General features: G+C 42.2%; 1 protein-coding gene across 1 annotated transcript in view; it reads right to left on the minus strand.

Moving 5' to 3' along the window:
• ADCY8 (adenylate cyclase 8) overlaps positions 1–25,447 on the minus strand; it is a 145,874-nt gene that overhangs the window by 110,631 nt on the left and 9,796 nt on the right. The window lies entirely within an intron of this gene.

Genomic DNA, 25,447 nt, shown 5'->3' on the forward strand with positions numbered 1-25,447 from the left:
TTAAATAAATTCATTTTCAGCTGATGCCAAAGCACAAACTTGCACAATATGAATCCTGAACCATTCAACAGGCGAAGCTGAAAGGATAACCAAATGCTTGCATAGCCTGTGCCTGTGTACACAGACCTTTTCTTCACTGATGCCTACGTAAGAGCTGTACTCTTTTTCCTTGTAGAAGGTGCATCAGAGCTTCTTCCCTTGTAATATGAACATAAAAGAGCCAAATGGGAGTGGACAGTGTAAATTCTAGCGTCTTATTTGTCTTTCATTAATACCTCTGTGTGCTCTGTATGTTTGTAAGGCAGAGCACATCACAGAATCACAGAATCACAGAATGTTAGGGATTGGAAGGGACCTCGAAAGATCATCTAGTCCAGTCCCCCTGCCGGAGCAGGATTGCCTAGACCATATCACACAGGAACGCGTCCAGGCGGGTTTTGAATGTCTCCAGAGAAGGAGACTCCACAACCTCTCTGGGCAGCCTGTTCCAGTGTTCGGTCACCCTCACCGTAAAGAAGTTTTTCCTCATATTTATGTGGAACCTCCTGTGTTCCAGCTTGCACCCATTGCCCCTTGTCCTGTCAAGGGATGTCACTGAGAAGAGCCTGGCTCCATCCTCATGACACTTGCCCTTTACATATTTATAAACATTAATGAGGTCACCCCTCAGTCTCCTCTTCTCCAAGCTAAAGAGACCCAGCTCGCTCAGCCTCTCCTCATAAGGGACATGTTCCACTCCCTTAATCATCTTCGTGGCTCTGCGCTGGACTCTCTCTAGCAGCTCCCTGTCCTTCTTGAACTGAGGGGCCCAGAACTGGACACAATATTCCAGATGCGGCCTCACCAGGGCACAGTAGAGGGGGAGGAGAACCTCTCTTGACCTACTAACTACACCCCTTCTAATCCACCCCAGGATGCCATTGGCCTTCTTGGCCACAAGGGCACATTATTGGCTCATGGTCATCCTGCTGTCCACTAGGACCCCCAGGTCCCTTTCCCCTACGCTGGTCTCCAACAGGTCTGTCCCCAACTTGTACTGGTACATGGGGTTGTTCTTGCCCAGATGCAGGACTCTATACTTACCCTTGTTATATTTCATTAAACTTCTCCCCGCCCAACTCTCCAGCCTGTCTAGGTCCCTCTGAATGGCAGCACAGCCTTCCAGTGCATCAGCCACTCCTCCCAGTTTTGTGTCATCAGCGAACTTGCTGACAGTGCACTCTATTCCCTCATCCAAGTCATTAATTAATATATTGAATAGTACTGGTCCCAGTACCGACCCTTGAGGGACTCCGCTAGACACAGGCCTCCAACTGGACTCTGTCCCATTGACCACCACTCTCTGTGGTCTCACTCCTCACATTCACATGGGTTTGAAAGTGAGATTTGATATCAAACTAAATGCATCTGGCAGAAACTTCAGCTTTACATATTCTCTTATTTATGCATCTGGAGTATTGTTCTATGATAGTACAGGGAATTCATTTACAATTTATATGCCATGATTAAATAAGAATGCATGTCCTGGCTCTAGCTGAAGTTTTGTTTAACCTTTGTCAGTAACAGGTGTCTAAGCAAAGCTTGTGAGAAACAGCGCATGATTAGCATGATCTTTGCACCTTCCTGGCTTCCAGGATCCTGTGGTTTACAGCACCTCTGAGCTGGAGGTGGCATACTCTATCCGTCTGCTTAACATATTCTGCTACCTTTCTGAAGTTAATTGTACCTTTGGCTCCTATGGCATTCAATGATAAAGACTTCTACAGTTTAATTACGCACTTTGTGATAAAAATATTTCCTTTTGTTTGCTTTAATTTTCAGCCTTATAGTTTCTTTGAGTGCCACATCATGTTTATAATACAAGAAATAGTGACTAATCATTCCCAATTCATCTTCCTCTCATCATTCCTGATTTTAATGACTTATAGCATTACCTTTCTCAGTGTTTTTTTTTGAAAAGGGAGGAACTTGAGACTATTTAGTCTCACTGAATTTATTACCATTCCACCTCTGTGCTTACTGCTTTTTCCCTGTTATCTACTTTATCCTGTTTTACTGGAGACAGGTTGTCCAGGACCAGCCAGTTTCCCCCAGACACTTTCCACCCTTGCTCCAAGATAAAACAGAGAATGCCGTAATTCAGCCCATGAGAAAACTCCTTTCTGGTGCAGGCTTCTGTGAGGCATATGATGAGCAGACATGAGATAAGACCAGTTCAGAATTACATTGTTCAGCAGGACAACTGAAATCAGCTGTGGGTGGCTGGAGTAGTTAACGTTTCATACCTTTTTGACTGACCTGAAGATAATCAAGGCTCACACACTAGGAAAGGTAGAATATAGGGTGAATAAAAGAAAAGCCTTTCACAACATTTGAAATGTGAATTTCAACAGTGAAAGCAGTGGCAAGGTGCTCTTGTTGGCTTCCAAATTCAATTGCACGTTCCTCATGAGCCCAGTTCAGTCACCCATCTCTGCTAATACTCAGGACTAGTGCCAGTCACTTCAGCAGATCTCCTCAGAGCAAATGCAGTAGAATTTGGCCTTCAATTAGATTCCATGAGAACATTATTTGATTTGGACAAAAGGAATTACGGAAAGCATGTTACAGGTAAAGCAACAGCTTACTCAGAGACAGAATCTGCTTTTCTTAAGTATAGTAGTCTGAGGAAACCAGTCTAAAAAGTAAAGTGCTATGTCTAGCAAGGATATTAATCTGTGGCTCTTGTTAATAAAAGAATAAAAAAGATGTATGAGACTTGAGTGTCTCATTGCCACTGCTTTTTCCTACAGCTTACTGTGGCCAATTCCAGAAGTCTTGCAGGATTTTCTACTGCCTATCAGGGCCACAAGCCAGGGCAGACTCTGATTTTATGAGACATACATGGTTTCATATCTTTTTGACTGACCTGAAGATAATTAATGCTCACACAGCAGGAAAGCTGAGGTATAACGTGAAAAAAAAAATCTTTTCACAACATTTATAAGCTCTTTCTGTACCTTGCACAGCACTCAAATGAGCAACTGTAGCAGAGACAGCAAGTGATCATAAAAAGCCGTGAGTGATAAGTTTTGATGTTAAATAGGGCTCTGGGGAGGTCTAATTCTTGAATATTTAAAAAATGCAAACAAGAAGGTACCCATCACCATGTTTCTTGGGAATATCTGTGTAGCAGGATCAGCACTGTCCCTGCTGAACCTGCAGTTGCACATATATGTATAATAGGATGAACAGAGCTAAAGAAAGTTACTTGACAAGATCATGCACGTAGTTAGAAGCAGACATTAAAATTTTTACACCAAAACTCTACTTCCTGTATTTCTCATAGGAGATGACTAAGAGCTCAGTTCACAGAGAAATCACTTGTCAAATAAATTTACATTTATAAAGTGTCTTTCATACAGGCACCCTCAGAGCCTTTTGCAAAACTGATGTGAAAACTAGCCAAAACCAAAGGCAATGAAAGGAGAGGACACAGGTCAGATGAGAAACTAAGTTTAAATTTGACAGTACACATTGATTCAAATAATTTCATTTTTGTCTGTCACTCATTGTATAAAAATGGCTTTGCCAAGACAGCTGAAACCAAGACAGCATTTTGAGTGGATTTGGGAACCACCAGATCTCAGGCAAAGAAACAATTAAAAGGCACTGGACACAGCTGGTCAGGAAGAAGTATCAATCAAAGTATGTACAGTAGAGTAATGTAAGAGAACAGGAAAAGGAGAATTCATTGAGAAGACAGTGAAGTAGCTCACAAGTCTGTTGCTAAGTGGTAGGTGAACCACAGCCACAGATAGCTTATCAAGACAGAATTGAATATAATTCAGGAAACAGGAAATTCAGAAGGGTACAGGTGAGTTAGTGAGAGTAGAGCTGGGCTAAGCATAACAGGGATTTGTAGGCATTTCTGCTATTAAGAGCACCTAATTGAGTTTTCCTTAATTTGGAGTTTACACAGATTCCTGTGGGTTTGTGAACAACTGGGAGGGAGTTAGAGAAGGGTTTGCAAATGCCTGAAATTTTAAAACATAACTGAAGTGTGTTTTAACTTTGCCACAAGTTTCCTCTTCGAAAAGGTGCAATTGTCCATCAGGGACAATTATATAAAATCATAAGGCTAGCTGCAGAGTCTCCTAATTCTGTCCTTTCTAAGGGCTGCCAGTAATAGACATATATGGAGTGTATAGTGACTGAGTTCAACATTTCCAATGAGCCCATAACCTGTGGAAAATTGATTATTTAGGAACATTCAACATTCAACAAACCCAAAAGATTAAAAATATGTAGGTTATCTCTAAAAGACAGTAATTGCCACAGACAATCTTCATCATGAATAGCTGAACCAATGGTAGCATACAGTCACATGGAAAGCACAGTGGAGATGGAGGAGAGAAAGCTGAAAAAGTTTAGAAACAATTCTGAAATCCAGGAAGACACAACTTGTGTGTTACCACCTCAAGTGCTGAAAGAAACACTAGTGTGCTCTGCAGAAATAAGCTTCTTATTAACATTTTCAGCAGGTAATTTTGTTCTGCTGTGTAGAAACAGAGCACTACTGGGGCTGACCTTGCCAAAACATATTTGAAAAGTAAAGAAATGGTTTTCAATGTAATCTCCAGTTGGACATTCTCAAGGCAGATCAATTCTAAAGAGCAGGAATTTCATTAATTCCTGAAATGAGCCTGTAGGAAATTATTTAACTATTTTCCTATTCTGCTTTCTGATTTTGGATTAGCTTCAACAATGGATTAGAGTAGTTCTTGTCTGCTTTGGGAAAACTGGGAAAGTAAAGCTGTTGTACTTCTTTAACAGTGTTTTCAGCATGTGGCACATAAAGAACTTGTTGCTATGGTAATTATTATTGGTTAATTAGGTTTGGAGAAGCATTTTGATTCATCATTAGTTGTTTAAAAATAGCAGCTCACCACAAGGTTGTTTTTTGTAACTAAAATGTCTCAGAAACCCCATTGCCCCCTCTCCTTCTCCATCACCTCCTTGCTTAAATTATTTCGAGGGAAAATAACATACTCTTATAAGAACTGATCACCAGGAATGAATTGAGTTACATGAGAAGTGTGGGATTTGAGATCAAAACGCTCTTCTTTATATAGAATAGGAACATCTGGCAGCACAGAATCTACCACTTTCTCACTGCTGGGCTACAGCAAGCCTTTATCTCCAGCTGAGACCATGATTTTATGAATCAAAGCTCCTGGCAGCAAAACTAGTAAGTACCTGTATCTCTGTACTGCCTCTTGCCCACCTTGATCCCTCAACACAGCTTTGTTGTGCCAGATCAATTATTTGTGGGACCATACTGTGAACTGTATCAGGAACTTGGCCAACTTAAAAAACAAACATTTGGTGTTGGCAGTCATTTTCCTATCTAGAACAGTCTGATTGAGTTCACAGCACAGCCTCCACAGGGAGAAGCAGCACGTGAACATTCATAGTTGGCATTGCTGCCAACTCGTTAAACTGAAATCATTGCTGCCTTATTGTTAAATCACCTTGTAAGGAGTTTTTTTATTCCCGAGGTTCACTCTTGACTTCTCCTGAGTCTAACCACTAAATGCCAATGGCCATGATAGAGTTTTTTTTCTTGTTTGTTTTAGGTTGTGAGTGCTTCTTCGTCAACATTTATTAGAAACCAACGTGTCCCACAAAGGTGCCCAAACTGCTGCCATGACTTTCCAGAAAGCTCATCTGTCCCTGATCTTCTGTATTGTCCAATGCATAAGTACAACAGCTGTTTAACTCGTACTCACATCTGGAGTGAGTGCTAACTCTTTTATCTGGTCTACATATACATAGTTTACTGAAAGACAGGAATATACCATATGCCTGAGAATACAGGGATGGAGAAAGGTATATTGTTTATTCATGATAAGTTTAGTCAAGCACAGACTGCGATGGTTAAGAGCAGCACTTTACCCCACCCACCCCTGACTGGCTAGATATGAAAGGAGACATTTGTATCCGTGTCATCTCCTGATTTTGTGTTTAGAGTTTTGTGGTTCATCTGTGCACAGCTCCCATGGGAGCACTGGCTGATTCGTCAAAAACTCAGATCGTATTTATGCGTCTAGGAGAGTTGAGATCTTTTAAGAAGCCTGGTCTTGCTGCTTCCAGAGCAGGCATTAGAGGACTTCACTAAGTACTTAGGGACACAGTCTGGCCTTTAATGTACGTGAAATCTGTAGCCTGCAAGGCAGGTTGGCCCTATCAAAACACAGGGTGTACCACAAGGAATTATTAGATTACCCTCAATGAGAGTATCTGGTCTCAGACACAGTTTTCTCCATCCTATTGCAGAATGTCCTAACATGCCTATTGCTCCTGCACTGCTAATGATTTAGAAAACAAAGACCATTTTCCCTCTGAACAATTACACATTTGCATAAAACCAATTGTTCTAGTTCAAGACAGAATTCAGAAATATGTATCTTTAACATTCAGAACAAGAGTTTAATTTCCTGTTAGAAGAATAGCTGTTTCCTTCTTCCTCTTCCTCTCATTGAATCCATTAGAAATGCAGAGAATTGAATGTCTGATTAAGTTGTTCGTAGGTAGCTCAAACCATACACTTTGGTAAGTCAGCTATCAACTACGGCAAGACTTTTACAACACGGTGTGGTACAAGAGATCTTTCAGGAAAATCGTATCGTAACAATCAGACACATAAGGGCTGACAAAATGAATGATGCACAGAGGCAGTCAAGCAAAAATCATAATGCTGCTAGTGCCATCAAATGCAAGTAATTTTCAGCACATCTCCTCTAACTCTCCTTGAGTTTGTCTAAAATTTAGGATTCAGGCATAACCTTAATAATAATAAAAAAAGATCTATTCTGGGACTTTGGATAACATTTTTTTGGTACTTTTCTTTTTATAGATGTTAAAGTGACTAGACATGTCTGGGACAATGTCAGTAGTAGGGTCATAGCCCACACATACAGGCGAATGGACAGGGATAGGTAAATGGTCTTCAATTTTTAGTAACTGTTTTCCATGGCTACAGGGTACTCTGCTGAACTCTCTCTCTGACCTTCATCTAGTAACTGATCCTGAACTGCGCAATGAAGTCTGGTGATCACATCCCCTGTTCACTGAGCAGCACAGCACTCTTTTGTCATCATTTTGCACGCAGGATGCTATTACAGATACCTGAAAAATTCCTATTTAGAATGAACTATCTTACTCTTTGACATGATTAACCTCCCCTATTCCGTGTTGTCTGTGCGTGGTTATGTACCTTCTCCTCTACTCTGAGGCAGCTGCATTGCAGGGTAATTACAAGGAGAAATCTAAAGCCAAACAGAGTCACAGAATCACAGAATCAACCAGGTTGGAAGAGACCTCAGGGATCATCAAGTCCAACCGTTGCCCTGACACCACCATGTCAACTAGATCATGGCACTAAGTGCCACGTCCAGTCTTTTCTTAAACACATCCAGAGATGGTGACTCCACCACCTCCCTGGGCAGCCCATTCCAATGTCTAATAACCCTTTCTGAAAATAAATGCTTCCTAATGTCTAACCTGAACCTCTCCTGGCGAAGCTTGAGGCTGTGTCCTCTTGTCCTATTGCTAGTTGCCTGGGAGAAGAGGCCGACTCCCACTTCACTACAACCTCCCTTCAGGTAATTGTAGACGGCGATAAGGTCACCTCGGAGCCTCCTCTTCTCCAGGCTAAACAACCCCAGCTCCCTCAGCCGTTCCTCGTAGGTCAAACCCTCCAGACCCTTCACCAGCTTGGTCGCCCTCCTCTGGACTCGCTCCAACACCTCAACATCTTTCTTGAAGTGTGGGGCCCAGAACTGGACACAGTACTCAACCTTCCAGATGTCATCATTTTACTGTCCAAAAACGTCACCTCATTTGGTGTGTTTAGATAAATGTAAAAGACTCTGACATGAACTTCTGTTTTCTTCTCCAAATGTATGTAACCTTGAAACAGCATTATATGTATGACAGAATTACTTTAAATTACCTGTGCTGTCTAACCAGGAGTAGATCCTCTAAAAACCCACAAAAATCAGCAAAAAACGAGGCACAGAACAAATCCCTGTGCAACAGAGAAACACACTGGAAGCAGCTGTGGCAATCAGGCTAGGTTAAGAAACTGTTAGTGATAGTATTGCCCTGCTCACTGCTCAGAAGGGACTGTAAAGTAGCTGTGAAGTTTCTCTTTCTACACTTCCATATTTCAGACTCATGAAGCTCAGTCTGCCACTAAAATTTTCACTACACTTTTTTTTTTTAATGTGGAAGGTGATCTCCCTCACAAGCTGAATATTTGCTGTTCAAAAAAAACCCACAAAGTAATTATGTTCAATGGAAGCCACATTCCATTTAAAGCCGCTAGAGAAATAAATGAATCCTAATAGAAGTTACAGCATCTAAACAAAGATTTATAAGAAAATAACCTGAAATGGAGAAGCACACTCACAACATCCTAGATATTAAGAATTAAAAATAATTCCTGTTTTTTTTTTGAAGCAACCCTTCTAAAGACTACTTTTTTTTCCCTTGCGTTACATACAAGGATGCCTGAATTGTAAATAACTTGTCTCCCAATTCAGATGTACCAGTGTTTGGGGACCAGGCAACTGACGTCATAGATAACTTCTCAGTGACAAAAAATTCCAGGTGACACCCAGTCTGGAAACGTCTGAGAGCATCACTGAGCATAAAGGTGAGCCTGGACACCCTAAAACTAGGACCTCTAAATTGAAAGTCACTTTTGGAAATTTTCCTTGAATTATCTCAGTAGTTCTGTCTAAGTCAATGCAATATAGCCAAGGCAGAAGAACTCCTAATACTTCCTTTAACAGATTATATAACTGATTATGAGTAATGGTAGAAAAAAAAAAACCTTCATCAAGGTTGCTTTGCAGCATTGGAAAGAGTTTAACTACATTTTAAGGAAAACAGAATTAGATAGTCTTCATTTCTGCTAAATGAGTTTGGGGTGGTGTTCTGCACAGCTGTTTTTATTGCTCTGTATAATGGCTCTTATCCAAAGTAGGATGTCAAAACTGAGCGAGCAATAATTATGTTTGTAGGGCTGACAGCAATTCATCTTTTCTGACACACTTGATTGCTGTTTTCGTCTGATCAAATGCATGTGTATCCCAGCAATTACCTGCAGTGCATACTCCATGTCTCTTCACAATGGAACTGGCAATTGTCATGATTTGTGTACAGGTGACCCTGCTTCAGTGCATTCTGCAGAGTTATAACAATAACCTGCACAAGAGCAGCTTTTCATTTTTCTTCCTAGCTATGTTAGACCAGGTCATGTGTCTTTTCCTCTGAATTATCAAGCTGTGGCCATAGGTGGAGGAAAGAAGCAAAATTTTGCAAATATTATTCCCCTTTGGTATTGCAATGGAAAAAGAAAGTAATAGCAAAGCGTAATGATCTTAAATTACTCTTGGACTCTTTATCAAGAAATAAAGACAGCCTTATGAAAGCCACTCCAGTCTGGGTGAGAGTGAGACTAATACCTATTAAAAAGTAAATTGGTTTAACTGAAATAGTACTGAAAACACTGGTAATGAAAAATAGATGAGGGATATCATAGTGTTGAGTGTCCTTTTCCAAACCATTCTTGTCCTTCAAAGCCTGCTTCTAGTCTGATGGGAAGCTCTGCTGATCAGCTGTTTGTGTTAACCTGTTATACCTGCTGGCAAAAAAAAAACCCAACCCCCACAGATGTTCTTTTTTTAAACTATTCACAAAAAAAAAAGGCAAAACAGTGTTAGAAACAAAGGCGCTTTACACTTTATTATCAGCAATTTTAACTGAAGGCCAACGGCGAGGCTAAATTTTTCCCATAGTTGCACTAGTGTCATTAGAGATGGAGTTCACCCACTGAATCTACAGCTGGTTGATGTGTGAGACAACAAGAGTAGACTTACAGATCCCAGATCAGGCTGTAGGTTTGCTAGCCCAGAAAAAATAAGGAAAATATCTCCTCTCTTCAAATTTCCTATTATGGCTGCTCTGCTTCCATTTTAAATTATTTTTGGAAAAGTGACCTGAAAACCCCAATGAAAGCAATTAAATATTCCCTGTGTTTATTTTTTCCCTCAGTATCTCCTTTTGTTGTTGATTATGATGATCCCCTGAAAATCAAGAAAAGGCAGAATTTAGCAATGACATTTTTAGAGTCCTTTCCTAGAAAAACCTAAAAAAAAATCATCAAAAAACCCAAACACCTACTTTCTCAGCTATCCCTGATGCTAACATTGGGCTGTAAACATGGCAGATCATAGCACCTGAAGCCTGTCCTTACTTTGGAGAAATCTTGGGTAGCATAAAGGTGGTGGACTGTAGCCTGACTTCAGTGTACACAGAATTTCAGACATCCTTAACCACATTGAGAACCAGTGCTGATATGATCTTGGGAGACCACAAGAAACGGAGAGCCCGTGAAGATATGGATGAACCTGCAAGGAAAACTTTAGGATGGTTGGGGATGGGGTAATAAGGTCCAGGATCCTTTGTCCTCCAGAGCTGAGCTGAACACAGCTTAGGCACAGCGGAAGACACGAATTACTCAAGGTTAAATGGAAATTTTATTGATGACTATTTAACACTACTAAATATTCTCTTCAAGTCAGTTCTATCTCAAATTTTTTAACTCTCATTTAGGAACTATCCTGGAGAGAAAATAGGGAAGGGACATGGGAGCAAATGGAAATGTACCAGACAAAAGCCGTGAGAGGTTACAGCACTCCAGACCAGCTGGATTAAAACTTTATCTCAGAGAGTTAGGCGTGGACAAACATTTTCCTTTGTGAAACCTGTGGGTGTTGTTTTGCTATTAGTCACGGTGAATGCTTCAGTGTGGTGAGCTAGAAGAAGTCAGACTGACATCAAAAGTACAGAGAGTGCTGTGGGAAAAAATTGACTCAGTCCTTTGGCTGGCAGAATACACCACAGACAAATAATGAAGGATTAGGTTTCTTCTGCCACTTTGCTAGCAGAGAAGACATGTAGCGCAGGATTCATTCTGCATTGACACTGGTGTGACCTAGGACTAATTCCTTTGAAGGCAGTGGCTTATTCTGGTATAAAACAAGGATGGGATTAACATCAAACCCTGATATTTACTGTGGGCCAAATTCTCCTTGCCTGACAATACAAGCCATGCCTTTGTTTTCACTGCTTGTGTAAGCATGAGAAATAGAAACTGGACTGTTCGTGGAATATTAAATAAATGATACAAGACAAAACAACCACTGTCTCTGATGTTGAATTATGAATCCTGCTGACACCAGTGAGAGCTGCTGAAGAGTGTTAAATCTTGATGGACATAAACTAACAAGAGAAGCCCCCCAGACATTTTACATCAGCATAGCTGTGTGTAAGTACATACAGGGTTCGATCCAATGCATGGCTGTGAATGCTGTCCACATTTTTGGAGTTCAGGTTGTTTGAAGGCACCCACTCAGGAGCAAGGTCAGTCTTAACCTGCTCACACAGAAGCTCAAAAGGAAATTTGCTTGGGTAAAGCAGTGTTTGGTCTTAGTGAGTATTTAGCTCATGTATCCACTATTTAGATCAGTGTAGCAGCAGTCATGATATGTAAACATTGCTCTCTTAGGAGCACTCAGCAGATGAGTGCTTGAAAAGAAATTGTGTGTGGCCTTGGACATGCTGGGGTATGAATACCAAGGCTGACAATGCTGTGTTTCGCGGCACAAAAAACACGCCAGATTTTAAGTCAAGAATTAGCCAACAAAGTGGATTTCTTACTGAAATTTCAGACAGTGGAGAGAATATTACTTCTTAGCCTTAAAAAGGAAAACCAAAGACAAGAAGTTTTAGAAACTGACCTGCTCAATTGGTTGATGTTTTTTGGAACCAGACAGTGTTAATAGTTAAATCTGTGAAAGGGCTCAAGGTGAAAGGACACAGTTAATGACAGGCTGAGACATTTTCTAGTGTTTAATGTTTGATTCAAAGCCTGTTCTGTTTGATGGAGCTATGCCTGCTGGCTCTAATGACTTTTTAAGCAGTTTCCTCCAACAATCTTGGTCTCTTAGTTATCAGAACACAAGCGAAATGAAACATTCCAGATATCCTAAGGAATTGCTTATGTCTCCTTCTTGATAACAATTTGAAGTATTTTTTTTCCCTCGAAGGATGAAATCAGTTCTTAGAGTGTAATTTCTGCCACCCAGTCAGTCAGCATTGGCCAGATACACCTTTTCCAAGGTACTTACAGAAGTTTCAAACGGAAAAAACATTAGAATTTCTGTTCTTAAAGGAACATAAGGCCCCAGCCAGGCCCGAATGTTCAAGTTCTTTTCTTTTTGTTCAGATACTGCAGTGCTGAAAACAAAACCATGTCTACAGACAGCACTACAAACATACTAGTTGTCGATATTAAGCTGACATTTGATAGCCAACGCTGCACAGTAACCACATGTGTAACCTATGTCAAATTCTGGGTAAAACCAAGAACAAGCTCTAATGACTTCTTCATGTTGCCCTCCTCATGAACATCCACATCCATTTGTTAAAGTCAGCTCAATTAATCATTACGTGAACATAAAACTAACATATCTTTTCAATAAACACACAATGTAGTTATAACATAAATAATTTTTTTCATGCACTCTGGTCTTCTTTCTTGCCTTCTGACATGTTCCTATGTATTATTTCCACAAAGAGTTTATTAAAAATCAAAGAAAACCTCTAAGTCACGCCAATTTTTTTTTAAGGAGAAAAATATTAATAAAAAAGTAGAAACAGTCAGACTAAATACCTCACAAGATGATATTAATAAAAAATAAATAAATTTGAGAACAATGTCTGGAGATAGACAAGACAAATTTGGATAACCAGAAAAGTTTTATGAAGGATTATTTTAAAATAATTCGTTAATGAAAGCCAAAAAGTATGTGTGTCTGTGTGTGTGTGTGTGTGTGTGTTAAAATTTTCAGGTTTTGGCAGATTCTAAAAAAACCCCAAAACACTCACATTTTTTTGTCTTTCTCTAGTTAGTAGCAAAGAGGTGCAACTACTGCATTTCTGAGCAGCTCAGCCTTGTAGATGTGCAACAAGCCTTTCTAAGGCTGGTGCAACTCTGGTGGCACCCAGAAGGGAAAATGTGGTTACCTAGAGATTCAGAAGACACCTATAGAATGTGGGTAGCATACAGTAACTCTCAGCTCCCAGTTTCCACTGAGTTCAACATGACACTGAAGTGGAAGAGTCATTACCATTCAGAGTTGGAAAATCCCTCCTCTGGGAGATGTGGGCTCCTGCTGACCTCAATATTCAATAAAACTTCTTTGCTGAATCACAAGGGCAGACATTGCTCATCTGCAGGACTTGCAATTGTGAGAGGTGGTAGCTCAGGAGCCAGCCCTGTCCATGGTTTGCAGAAATGCAGCAGTACCACAGGATTTAGATGGGATCATCCAGATATTCTGGAAAAAATGTGTCCTTATCCATAAACTGTCAATGTGCTTATCTTCAAAATGAGAATAACGATAAAAACATCAGGACGACCTAACTCTACCTACCACTCTACTTTCACTGAAAAGAGCAAGAACTCCTGCATTCCACATGCGTGTTTTATGCCTTCCTCTACTCTGAAAAGAAAATCCAGCATGAATTTGCAAAATATTCATCATTACAAAGAGTTTTCTGTATCCGGCAGGAGCAGAAATGGCTGTCTTAAAATCTTTCATTAAAGATTTCTCTGTGGTTGCTCTGGACTGCTGATGCTGATTTTGTAGTCTGGGAATAATGGCATTTTGCTGAAAGACTGAATTGCCCTTCACAACATGAAAAATGTGATTAAAATATCCTGGCAAGGTTAGAGTTTATTGCCCTTGAAGAGAACATTAGCCACCATGTTCCCTGAACTACAGTTGTGTGCTGCTAAGGTCTTTTTCTTTATTGGAGAAGGAAGGGAATATTTTGTGTCTGTTCAAAAGTAAAAGCCCAATTCCCTGCTTTCTGACAGGGTGGGATGCTTGGTCCTAGGCAATGCTATGTTGCTCCAGCAACAGAAAGCAGCCTCAGGTCTAATAGACCCATTGTGGGTGTTACACATGGAGAAACTTTGCAAGAGACAAACTATCCTACGAGGCTTCCCGGTGTGTAGGGTGGATATAGGTGCAAAGGAAGAGCCAGGACTCTTCCACATCTTAACAATGCTCCAGCTACTCAGAAAGCACCAACTAATTTCTATATTTACTTTGGGCACAGTATGCCTATATTGTCTCCATTATTTTCATGTCTGCAATATATATCTAATAGATCTAAAGTCAGCTGTAGTCCCAAAGATTTCAGAGACAATATCCATATCTTTTAATGTACACAGGTACTTACACACTTTGCTTAGAGCAGGAACAACCAGGAAAATTCTTATTCTTAGTAATTACGTAGCATATGCACCACAAATGTATATAATGAACAGAATCTACAATAACAATGACTTTCTGAATATATTTCTATTTTTTTATATATATATAAAAATAAAACAAATCAGACTGGGCTTACAACATAAGAGGAGGAAGACTGAAGGTCAATTAAAATGAGTTGATGATGAGCTGAAAAATATTTTTCACTGTGTAAAAATGGCCCCTCCTTATTCAACAGATTCAATCTTTGCTATTTCTTTGCCTTCAACAGGACTTTATTGACAACACAGTCCTTTCACCAGCTGTTAGCCTCTTGGAAGAGATAATTAGATTACACAGAATCGCAGAATCACAGAATGTTAGGGATTGGAAGGGACCTCGAAAGATCATCTAGTCCAATCCCCCTGCCGGAGCAGGATTACCTGGATCATGTTACACAGGAACGCGTCCAGGCGGGTTTTGAATGTCACTTTCTTGCACCATCAGCAATATTATCAGCTAATGGTTGATCCAACGTGTCCTTAGCAAGCCACAGATATAAATCTTTGAAGCTGTGGCATCTCAGGCTACATAAATGAAGCTAGTTCAGACTAACATATCAGACTCCATATAGCAATCATTGGAAATACAAAAAGGTTTGCTGCTTTGGAAACTGGTCATTGGGAACACTTTGCATCATAACCAGAATTAGGAGCCATCATCATTTGATTATAGAAAGCAGGGCATGAGAACACTTGATGTGTCGTTTAACCCGTGCTCCAAGTCCTGGATATTATCTAAATCACTCCTAAAAAAATGCCTCTCTAAACTGCTTAATCATACCTGAGGGTAAAGCCTCCAAAGCAAAATGAGGTTATTTAAGTTATTGTTATTAGGTTATTGTTACAAGGTTTCTCCTACTATCTAATGTAAATATTCCTTATGATAACTTAAACCCATCATCTCTTGATAGCTATAGATGAAACCAAGAACAATTCATTTCTTCCTCTCTGTAGCAACCCCTTCCATATACAAAGACTGTCACAGCCTTCCTTCAGCTTCCTTTTCTCTAGAGCAATCCTCTTCCTACAGAAGCAGTGACAATGAACAGTATCCATTGCAACTGAAAACAGTATGTTTAAAGATTGTCAGTCCTTTGTTGGTCTGGCTTTTTAAAAGAAGGATATTGTCAGTTGCTCAAGATATTGTCCTGGCATTAGTAGACTGCCTGAGGGTAAACCTGTCTCTAGCTTTCTTTGACAGCTAAGACTGTTGAGAAAGCCACAGTGCGACCACAGTGCACACACAGGTTTATCAGATGTCTCCTAACACTTACATAGCAATCTGACCATCTGAAACTGAATGGTTGGTAATGGTGGAGGAGCTCTTTTTGCTGTCAGAAAGAAAGGACATGTATTATTGATATTCTTCAAACTCTCCCACCTGTAATATTGCACATACCACAGAGATCTAGTGGTTGGAGACAGAATTGTTCCCCAAAAGAAGCACAGTGTGTGTGTGCCTGATGTTTGCTACAAGCTTGTGCCCTAGGACTGCCTGATGTCACCAGAAGGGGATGGGGAAAGGAAGGATGCTGCTTTGAGCTTTGCACCGTGTGATGGTAATAAGTCCATAGAACAATTCTCATGAAGAAGTGTTGTGCCGGATCAGGTGATGACATGTGGTGGACTTGGTAGTGTTAGGTTTATGGTTGGATTTGATGATCTTCAGAGTCTTTTCCAACCTAAATGATTCTGTAGTTCTATGACAGAGGCCTGAAGTCCCACAGTAGGACTCAAGGCTGGAATGGACTAAAGTTTGTGCAGAAGGCACGGCATGTATATTAAACCAGGTCTCACACTGCGATTACAGGAGCTGTGTCCTGCGCTGGCTGTGTGTTTGCTTCAGGCTGAATTTGGAGATGTTAGTTCTGCCCTCCCCATCCTCAACAGATCTTCAGATCAGTCTCTGTGAAATAACACCTGTACTACTATCAGAGAATCACAGAATAAATGAGTTTGGAGAAGACTTCTGGAGACCATATAATCAAACCTCCTTCCTCAAACCTAGAGAAAGTTGCTTGTCCAGTCTTGTCCACTCAGATTTTGAATATTGCCAAGGATGATGACTCCACAACATCTCTGGGCAACTTGTTACAGTGTTCAATCACCCTTAGAGTAAAAAAAGGTATTTTCATGTTTAAGTGGAACTTACTATGTTTCAGTTTGTGCCCATTGACTCTCATCCTGTCACTGGGCACCACTGAGTAGAGTTTGGCTCTGTCTTCTTTACTACCCCCAGTAATGTATTTCTACATATTAATCACATTAAACCCACACACTCCCCCGAACCTTCTCATCTCCAAGTTGAACAGTCCCAGCTCTCAGCCTTTCCTCATTTGTCAGATGGCCCTTCATAGCCCTCCTCTGGACTCACTCCAGTACATCCATGTCTCTCCTGTACTGGGTACCTCAGCACTGGGCACAGCAGTCAAGATCCATTCCACTAGGGCTGAGCAGATGACAGGGATCACCTTCTTCAACTCGCTGGTAATGTTCTGCATAATGCAGCCCAGGCAGCTGTTGGCCTTCATATTGCTGGTTCATGGTCAATTTGGTGTCCACCAAGACCCCCAAGGCCTTCTTTTCCATCTCAATATGGGGAAAAACTTCTTTTCTTTGAGGGTGACAGAGCACTGGAACAGGCTGCCCAGGAAGGTTGTGGAGTGTCCTTCTCCAGAGATATTCATAACTCACCTGGACGTAACCCTGTGCAGTGTGCTCCAGGGGAACCTGCTTTGGGAGGGGATTGGACTAGATGATCTCCAGAGGTCTCTTCCAGCCCCAGCCATTCTATGATTCGGTCATTCTCTGCAGAGCTGCTTTCCAGCAAGGCAGCTGCCAGTCTGTACTGGTTCTTGGAGCTATTTCCCTTCTGTTGAACTTGGTGTTCCTGTCAGCCCATTTCTCCAGCCCACCGAGCTCTCTCTGAATGGCAGTGCAATCATCCAATCTATCAGCCGCTCCTCCCAGTTTTGTATCGTCTGAACTGTGTAGGCTTCACTCTATTGAGTTTGGTGGGAGCTAGTGGGACTTAAGGGATCCCACGAAATACTCTTATAACCACTTAAGCAATTTAGGGAGTCCCTTAGCTTGTGGAGTGTTGAAAATCCCACTTGCTACCTCTATGTACTTTTAAGCCCCTAGATCCCATTGAAAAATGAGCTTAAAGCCAGATGACTATCCAGGGAATAATTGTTATGACCAGCTATCTTTCCACATGTTGTAGACCACAGGGTTCATACAAGGTCTATGTGTTTATCATTTGGATTTTTAATCAGTTCCTTATTTGTTCGATGCTCTAGAATTTTCTTTTTTTCTCTGAGATTCCTTCAATTGTTATTGCGTGGTAAAGGCCACTAAGCTCTGACTAGAATCACAGAATGGTTTCAGTTGGGAGGGACCTTGAAGATCATCTAGTTCCAACCCCCCTGCCACAGGCAGGGACACCTTTCCACTAGACCAGGTTGCTCAAAGCTTCATCCAACCTGACCTTAAACACTGCCAGGGAGGGGACATCCACAACTTCTCTGGGCAACCTGTTCCAGTGTCTCACTACCCTCACAGAAAAAAATTTCTTCCTAATATCTAATCTAAATCTACTCTCTTTCAGTTTAAAACCGTTACCCCTCGTCCTGTCACTACATGCCCTTGTAAAAAGCCCCTCTCCCGCTTTCCTGTAGGCCCCTTCAGGTACTGGAAGGCTGCTAGAAAGTCTCCCCGGAGCCTACTCTTCTCCAGGCTGAACAGCCCAAACTCTCTCAGCCTCTTTTTATAGGAAAGGTGCTCCAGCCCTCTCATCATCTTCGTGGCCCTCCTCTGGACTTGTTCCAACAGCTCCATGTCCTTCTTATGTTGAGGGTTCAGAGCTGGACGCAGTACTCCAGGTGGGATCTCACAAGAGCGGAGCAGAGGGGCAGAATCACAACCCTTGACCTGCTGGCCACGCTTCTTTTGGTGCAGCCTAGGATACAGTTGGCCGCCTGGGCTGCAAGCGCATGTTGCTGGCTCATGTTGAACTTCTCGTCAACCATCACCCCCCAAAACCTTCTCCTCAGGGCTGCTCTCAATCCATTCTCCACTCAGCCTGTATTTGTGCTTGGGATTGCCCTGACCCACATGCAGGACCTTGCACTTGGCCTTGTTGAACTTCATGCGGTTCGCACAGGCCCAGCTCTCAAACCTGTCAGGGTCCCTCTGGATGACATCCCTTCCCCCCAGCGTGTCGACCACAACACACAGCTTGGTGTCGTTGGCAAACTTGCTGAGGGCGCACTCAATCCCACTGTCCATGTCACCGACAAAGATGTTAAACAGGATCGGTCCCAATACCGACCCCTGAGGAACACCACTCGTCACTGGTGTCCACTTGGCCATCGAGCTGTTGACCGCAACTCTTTGAGTGTGACCATCCAGCCAGTTCTTTATCCACTGAGTGGTCCATCCATCAAGTCCACATCTCTCCAATTTAGAGACAAAGATGTCATGCGGGACAGTGTCAAACGCTTTGCACAAGTCCAGGTAGATGACATCAGTTGCTCTTCCCCTATCCACCAGCATTGTAACCCTGTCATAGAAGGCCACCAAATTTGTCAGGCATGATTTGCCCTTAGTGAAGCCATGTTGGCTGTCACCAATCACCTCTTTGATCTCCGTGTGCCTCATAGTTTCCCGGAGGATCTGCTGCATGATCTTGCCAGGCACAGAGGTGAGACTGACTGGCCTGTAGTTCCCTGGGTCTTCCTTTTTTCCCTTCTTGAAGATGGGGGTTATGTTTCCCCTTTTCCAGTCACTGGGAACTTCACCAGACTGCCGCGCCTTTTCAGAAATGATGGATAGCAGCTTCGCAACTTCATCCACCAGTTCCCTCAGGATTAAGCACCTTACATGTTCTTTGCAAATCTGTAACTGCTGAATCCATATTGTTGTTAGCCAGAAGGAGATAGTTTGATTTCCAGATTATAGTTTGAGTTTTTAATGATAGTAATTAGAAAAAATGTCTTAATTAATGGTGTGTGTATTTTCTATTTTTAAATTGCACCTATAAACTCTCTTTAGATATACACAAATGCTAAGAACATAGTAAATATTATTTTGACTTGCAAATGTAATTACTGAACCTGAAAGTAAGTTACAAAAAAAGGAATAAAGCATAAAATTCCACAGCATTGCCTTTGCTGAGTATTTGTATCTAATACAAATATATGTAAATCTATGAAGTGGTTTTAACCTTTAGAAATTTAAATATGGGATATTTTTCAATATTATTAGATATATTGGTTGCTTGTGGATTTTAAAAAATGAACAATGTCAAGTGTAATTGCAGAAATCTTGTGTTGCAGAAGAAAACTAGAAGTGGTCTCAAACACTCTTTCCTTCTTATACATCATCAAAAGAGTTCTTTAATAAATGACATTTGGATAGACCATTTGTAAATTCAATAATGAAGTTATTGTGTTCTGGTGCCATGGAAAACAATGTGGCCAGCAAAAGCTTTGTTAGCTGCTTGAAGAGGAAAGAGCAGCTACCTTAACAAACTTTGTACTAAATTTCTTGGCCTCAGGTCATCAAATAACTTAAACATATATTTATTTTTAGGCATATGAGTGCTTTTATTGACTTTAAAATAATTGGCATAAAGTTAAGGTGCATTCTTTTACACTTCTTCTCCAAAGTCACATTACCTCTGACATCCTCTCTTTACAGCTTTTAAACTTCATCATGTTGATTGTTGATGGGATGTGAAGTAACTGAATGCATATGTTAGATATTCTACTATGGAGGAATGGCAAAGAAGAGTGCCTGTCATCAGATAATGTACATAACTATCTCTTAAGAATAAGTAGGCACAAGTACATTTTTACAGGAAAGAAAGTGATAAGTCGTTGGAAAAATCATTTCTAACATGAAGAGCTATTAAGATTATAAGATTATTGAAAGCCCTATCATCCTGTACCATCACATAGAAAATGGGAACACTTCGTGTGTTCTTCTATCATTTCTTGTAGCCTCTCATGTGGCTAGTGAAACATAGCAGACAAAAGCAATTACATAAGCGCAAATGGAATACATATAATAAATTATTCTTCTTTTCCCATTATTGTCAACAAGCTGCTATTGCTCTAGGGACTGGGGGAAACATGGGAACTATCACAGCATCAGTCAGAGTGGCATTTAACTACATTCTGGAAATGTCAAAAAAATTTTTATAGTAGCATCCTAGGGTAAGATTCATATGACTTAAGTTCTGCCTAAGTCTCAAAGAACAAATTTCACTAGCTACTCTCAAGAACCTCCAGATCTTGGAGGAATCTACTGTAAATCCCTCTGTCCATTTTGAGATATGCTGCTCCCTTAGTGCTTCGAGTATAGGCTGCTATATGCACTTAGCATCTTCATCAGGCAAACCAGGTATACACCTCCCACTCAGTTTCATTGCAATTCAGAGGGCAGGCAGCTGGGAAGGCTGCATCCCTGCAGTGCTCTAAACAGCTTTGAGGAACACCTTTAGAATGCAATTACCTACGCTGCTAAACCACTGGTACAGTCCCAGGCACTGTTCTGGCCTTGGTCAACCAACCCTCCCTCCGCAACTCCCACGTGTAGTTCATCAGAGTCATCAGAGACCTTCTTTTCTCACCTCACGCTTTGGATGCAGACACTTTGTTTAGGAGGGGTTAATACAGCCTTTGGGAAGAGGGGTGAACTGAATCCTGAAATGTGTCCTAACTTTGCCCGACCCTTTGGGCAGCACAGAGCTCAACCTGAGATTCACAATCTTCAGCCAATTTCGATCAGTGCCCATGAAGTAGGGAATTTCTTCCTGCCCAAGAGCTTACAGCATTTGCACAAGGATCAGGACTTGACTTCTGGTTTTCCCTCAGTTCTAGGTGAGGCAGTTTGAATCCATAGATCCCAATCCTAGGAAAGAGGCCTATTAAGGCAACAAATGAATCAAGGTGGGAATCTTCTCTATTCCTCTCACTGAAAGTAGTCCAGTGCGTGGATGTGAAAGCAAGAAGCACGGGGTCACAAAGAGGCCATTTGAGGAGGAGGCCGGCTCAGTAGTGCAGCGATGTGATCACAGTCTTGTATAAACTATATGACATCTACTTTAAAGTCCCCCCAGCACAGATGGACTAATGTAAAGGGATCTTGGAGTCACTGATGATCAGGCTGAAGAAAGGAAAGGAAAGGAAAGGAAAGGAAAGGAAAGGAAAGGAAAGGAAAGGAAAGGAAAGGAAAGGAAAGGAAAGGGAAAGGGAAAGGGAAGGGAAGGGAAGAGAAGAGAAGAGAAGAGAAGAGAAGAGAAGAGAAGAGAAGAGAAGAGAAGAGAAGAAAAGAAAAGAAAAGAAAAGAAAAGAAAAGAAAAGAAAAGAAAAGAAAAGAAAAGAAAAGAAAAGAAAAGAAAAGAAAAGAAAAGAAAAGAAAAGAAAAGAAAAGAAAAGAAAAGAAAAGAAAAGAAAAGAAAAGAAAAGAAAAGAAAAGAAAAGAAAAGAAAAGAAAAGAAGGTTTAGTTTGAAGGGACCTACAACCATCATCTAGTCCAGCTGCCTAACCAATTCAGGGCTGATCAAAAGGCAAAGCATATTATTAAGGGCATTGTCCCTTAAACACTGACAGGTTTGGAATATCAACCACCTCTCTAGGAAGCCTGTTCCAGTGTTCGACCACCCTCTTGGTAAAGAAATGCTTCCTAATGCCAAGTCTGAACCTCCTGCGATGCAGCTTTGAACGATTCCCACACGTCCTGTCACTGGATACCAGGGAGAAGAGATCAGCACTTCCCTCTCCACATCCCCTCCTCCGGAACCTGCAGAGAGCAATGAGGTGGTCCCTCAGCCTCCTTTTCTCCAAACTACACCAACCTAGAGTCCTTAGCTGCTCCTTATATGACATACCTTCCAGGCCTTAAGAGAATTATGCAGTCTTTTAAAAAAAGAGTAAAGCTATATGCAAACATTCCTACTACATTCAAAGTATTCACTAATTAACAAAAAAAATATGTGGCTGACAGAAGTCAATACAGTATTCCTCTTCTGATGCATCATGGAAGGTGGTGTGCATGTATTGTACAAAAAAATCTCAAAGCAATTGGATGTATTAGTCACATATTACAGCAGCTGAGAAAGGCAAATTTTCAAAACAAATGAAGAACAGAAACATAAAGTGGTGTGTGTGTGTCAGCACAGGTCAATGATAAATTTAGTGATAAAATGGGAATGATCTTCATTACCAGCCCCTAGCTGAAATCTATGGTGAATATCACTCCTTCCTCTAAAAGAATAAGCATATCTGGCACATTAAATTAGATCCATACTGAGAACATGTGGGATGATTTCTGTGTCAATTATAACCCTATCTAATATGCTTATGAAGATTATTCATAGTAATAAGCATCAGAGGTACTTTACATTCAAGTATGACAGAGAACCACTCTGCACCACTGGGGCAACGCTCTAGTGTTGAGGTAGACCAGGAGGCCCCCCATCCCCCTGGGGTGAAATCGGTGTGCCCAGCTCGCTCCCTGAAATGCCTGTACACCAATGCACGCAGCATGGGGAATAAGCAGGAGGAGTTAGAAATCCGTGTTCGGTCGGGGGGCATTGATCTAGTGGCAATTACAGAGACTTGGTGGGATGCCTCGCATGACTGGAATGTGGTCATGGATGGCTATGTCCTGTTCAGGAAAGACAGGCCGCTAAGGAGAGGTGGTGGAGTTGCTCTTTATGTGAGTGAGCAGCTAGAATGTATTGAGTTCTGTCCAGAGGCGGATCAGGAGCGAGTTGAGAGTTTGTGGGTGCGAATTAAGGGGCAGGCTGGCAGGGGTGATACTGTTGTGGGTGTCTATTACAGGCCACTGGATCAGGATGAGGAGGGTGATGAGGCCTTCTACAGGCAGCTGAGAGCAGTCTCGCAATTACATGGCCTGGTTGTCATGGGGGATTTCAACTACCCTGATATTTGCTGGGAGGCCTACTCAGCCAGCCATCCCCAGTCCAGGAGGTTCCTCCAGTGTGTTGATGATAACTTTCTTATGCAAATAGTGGATGAGCCAAGTAGGAGAGGAGCGCTGCTGGATCTGATCCTCACTAACAAGGAGGGTCTGGTTGAAGAGGTGAAGGTTGAGGGCAGCCTTGGTTGTAGTGACCATGAGATGGTAGAGTTCAGGATCTCATGTGGCAGAAACAGAATAGCTAGCAGAATCACAACCCTGAACTTCAGGAGGGCCAACTTTGGCCTTTTCAAGCAATTGCTAGGGGAAATCCCATGGGACAGGGTACTAGAAGGTAAGGGGGCCCAAGATAGTTGGTTAGCATTCAAGGACTGCTTCTTCCAAGCTCAAGATCAGAGCATCCCAACAGGTAGGAAGTCAAGGAAGGGTACCAGGAGACCTGCATGGTTGAACAGGGAACTGCTGGGCAAACTCAAGTGGAAGAAGAGGGTGTACAGATGATGGAAGGAGGGGCTGGCCACTTGGGAGGAATATAAGTCTGTTGTCAGAGGATGTAGGGAGGCAACTAGGAAAGCTAAGGCCTCCTTGGAATTAAACCTTGCAAGAGAGGTCAAGGACAACAGAAAGGGCTTCTTCAAATACATTGCAGGTAAAGCCAACACTAGAGGCAATGTAGGCCCACTGATGAATGAGGTGGGGGCCCTGGAGACAGAGGATAAAAAGAAGGCGGAGTTACTGAATGCCTTCTTTGCCTCTGTCTATACTGTTGGAGGCTGTCCTGAGGAGCCCCAGACACCTGAGGCCCCAGAAGAAGTCAGGATAGAGGAGGAATCTGTCTTGGTTGATGAGGGCTGGGTCAGGGACCAATGAAGCAACCTGGACGTCCATAAATCCATGGGCCCTGATGGGATGCACCCGCGGGTGCTGAGGGAGCTGGCGGAAGTCATTGCTAGGCCACTCTCCATCATCTTTACTAAGTTGTGGGCAATGGGAGAGGTGCCTGAGGACTGGAGGAAAGCGAATGTCACTCCAGTCTTCAAAAAGGGCAAGAAGGAGGACCCGGGTAACTATAGACCGGTCAGCCTCACCTCCATCCCCGGAAAGGTGATGGAGCAACTTGTTCTTGTTGCTGTCTCTAGGCACATCAAGGATAGGGGGATCATTAGGGGCACTCAGCATGGCTTCACCAACGGGAAGTCTTGCTCAACCAACTTGATAGCCTTTTATGAGGATGTTACCTGGTGGATAGATGATGGTAAAGCTGTGGATGTGGTCTATCTCAATTTCAGTAAGGCGTTTGACACGGTCTCCCACAGCATCCTCGCAGCTAAACTGAGGAAGTGTGGTCTGGATGATCGGGTAGTGAGGTGGATTGTGAACTGGCTGAAGGAAAGAAGCCAGAGAGTAGTGGTCAGTGGGACAGAGTCCAGTTGGAGGTCTGTGTCTAGCGGAGTCCCGCAAGGGTCGGTACTGGGACCAGTTCTATTCAATATATTCATTAATGACTTGGATGAGGGATTAGAGTGCACTCTCAGCAAGTTCGCTGATGACACAAAACTGGGAGGAGTGGCTGATGCGCCGGAAGGCTGCGCAGCCATTCAGAGAGACCTAGACAGGCTGGAGAGTTGGGCGGGGAGAAATTTAATGAAATATAACAAGGGCAAGTGTAGAGTCCTGCATCTGGGCAAGAACAACCCCATGTACCAGTACAAGTTGGAGGCAGACCTGTTGGAGACCAGTGTAGGGGAAAGGGACCTGCGGGTCCTAATGGACAGCAGGATGACCATGAGCCAGCAGTGTGCCCTTGTGGCCAAGAAGGCCAATGGCATCCTGGGGTGGATTAGAAGGGGTGTGGTCAGCAGGTCGAGAGAGGTTCTCCTCCCCCTCTACTCTGCCCTGGTGAGGCCGCATCTGGAATATTGTGTCCAGTTCTGGGCCCCTCATTTCAAGAAGGACAGGGAACTGCTAGAGAGAGTCCAGCGCAGAGCCACAAAGATGATTAAGGGAGTGGAACATGTCCCTTATGAGGAGAGGCTGAGGGAGCTGGGTGTCTTTAG

Source organism: Nyctibius grandis, chromosome 3, assembly GCF_013368605.1.
Source record: "Nyctibius grandis isolate bNycGra1 chromosome 3, bNycGra1.pri, whole genome shotgun sequence".
In the NCBI taxonomy this organism is placed as follows: Eukaryota; Metazoa; Chordata; class Aves; order Nyctibiiformes; family Nyctibiidae; genus Nyctibius; species Nyctibius grandis.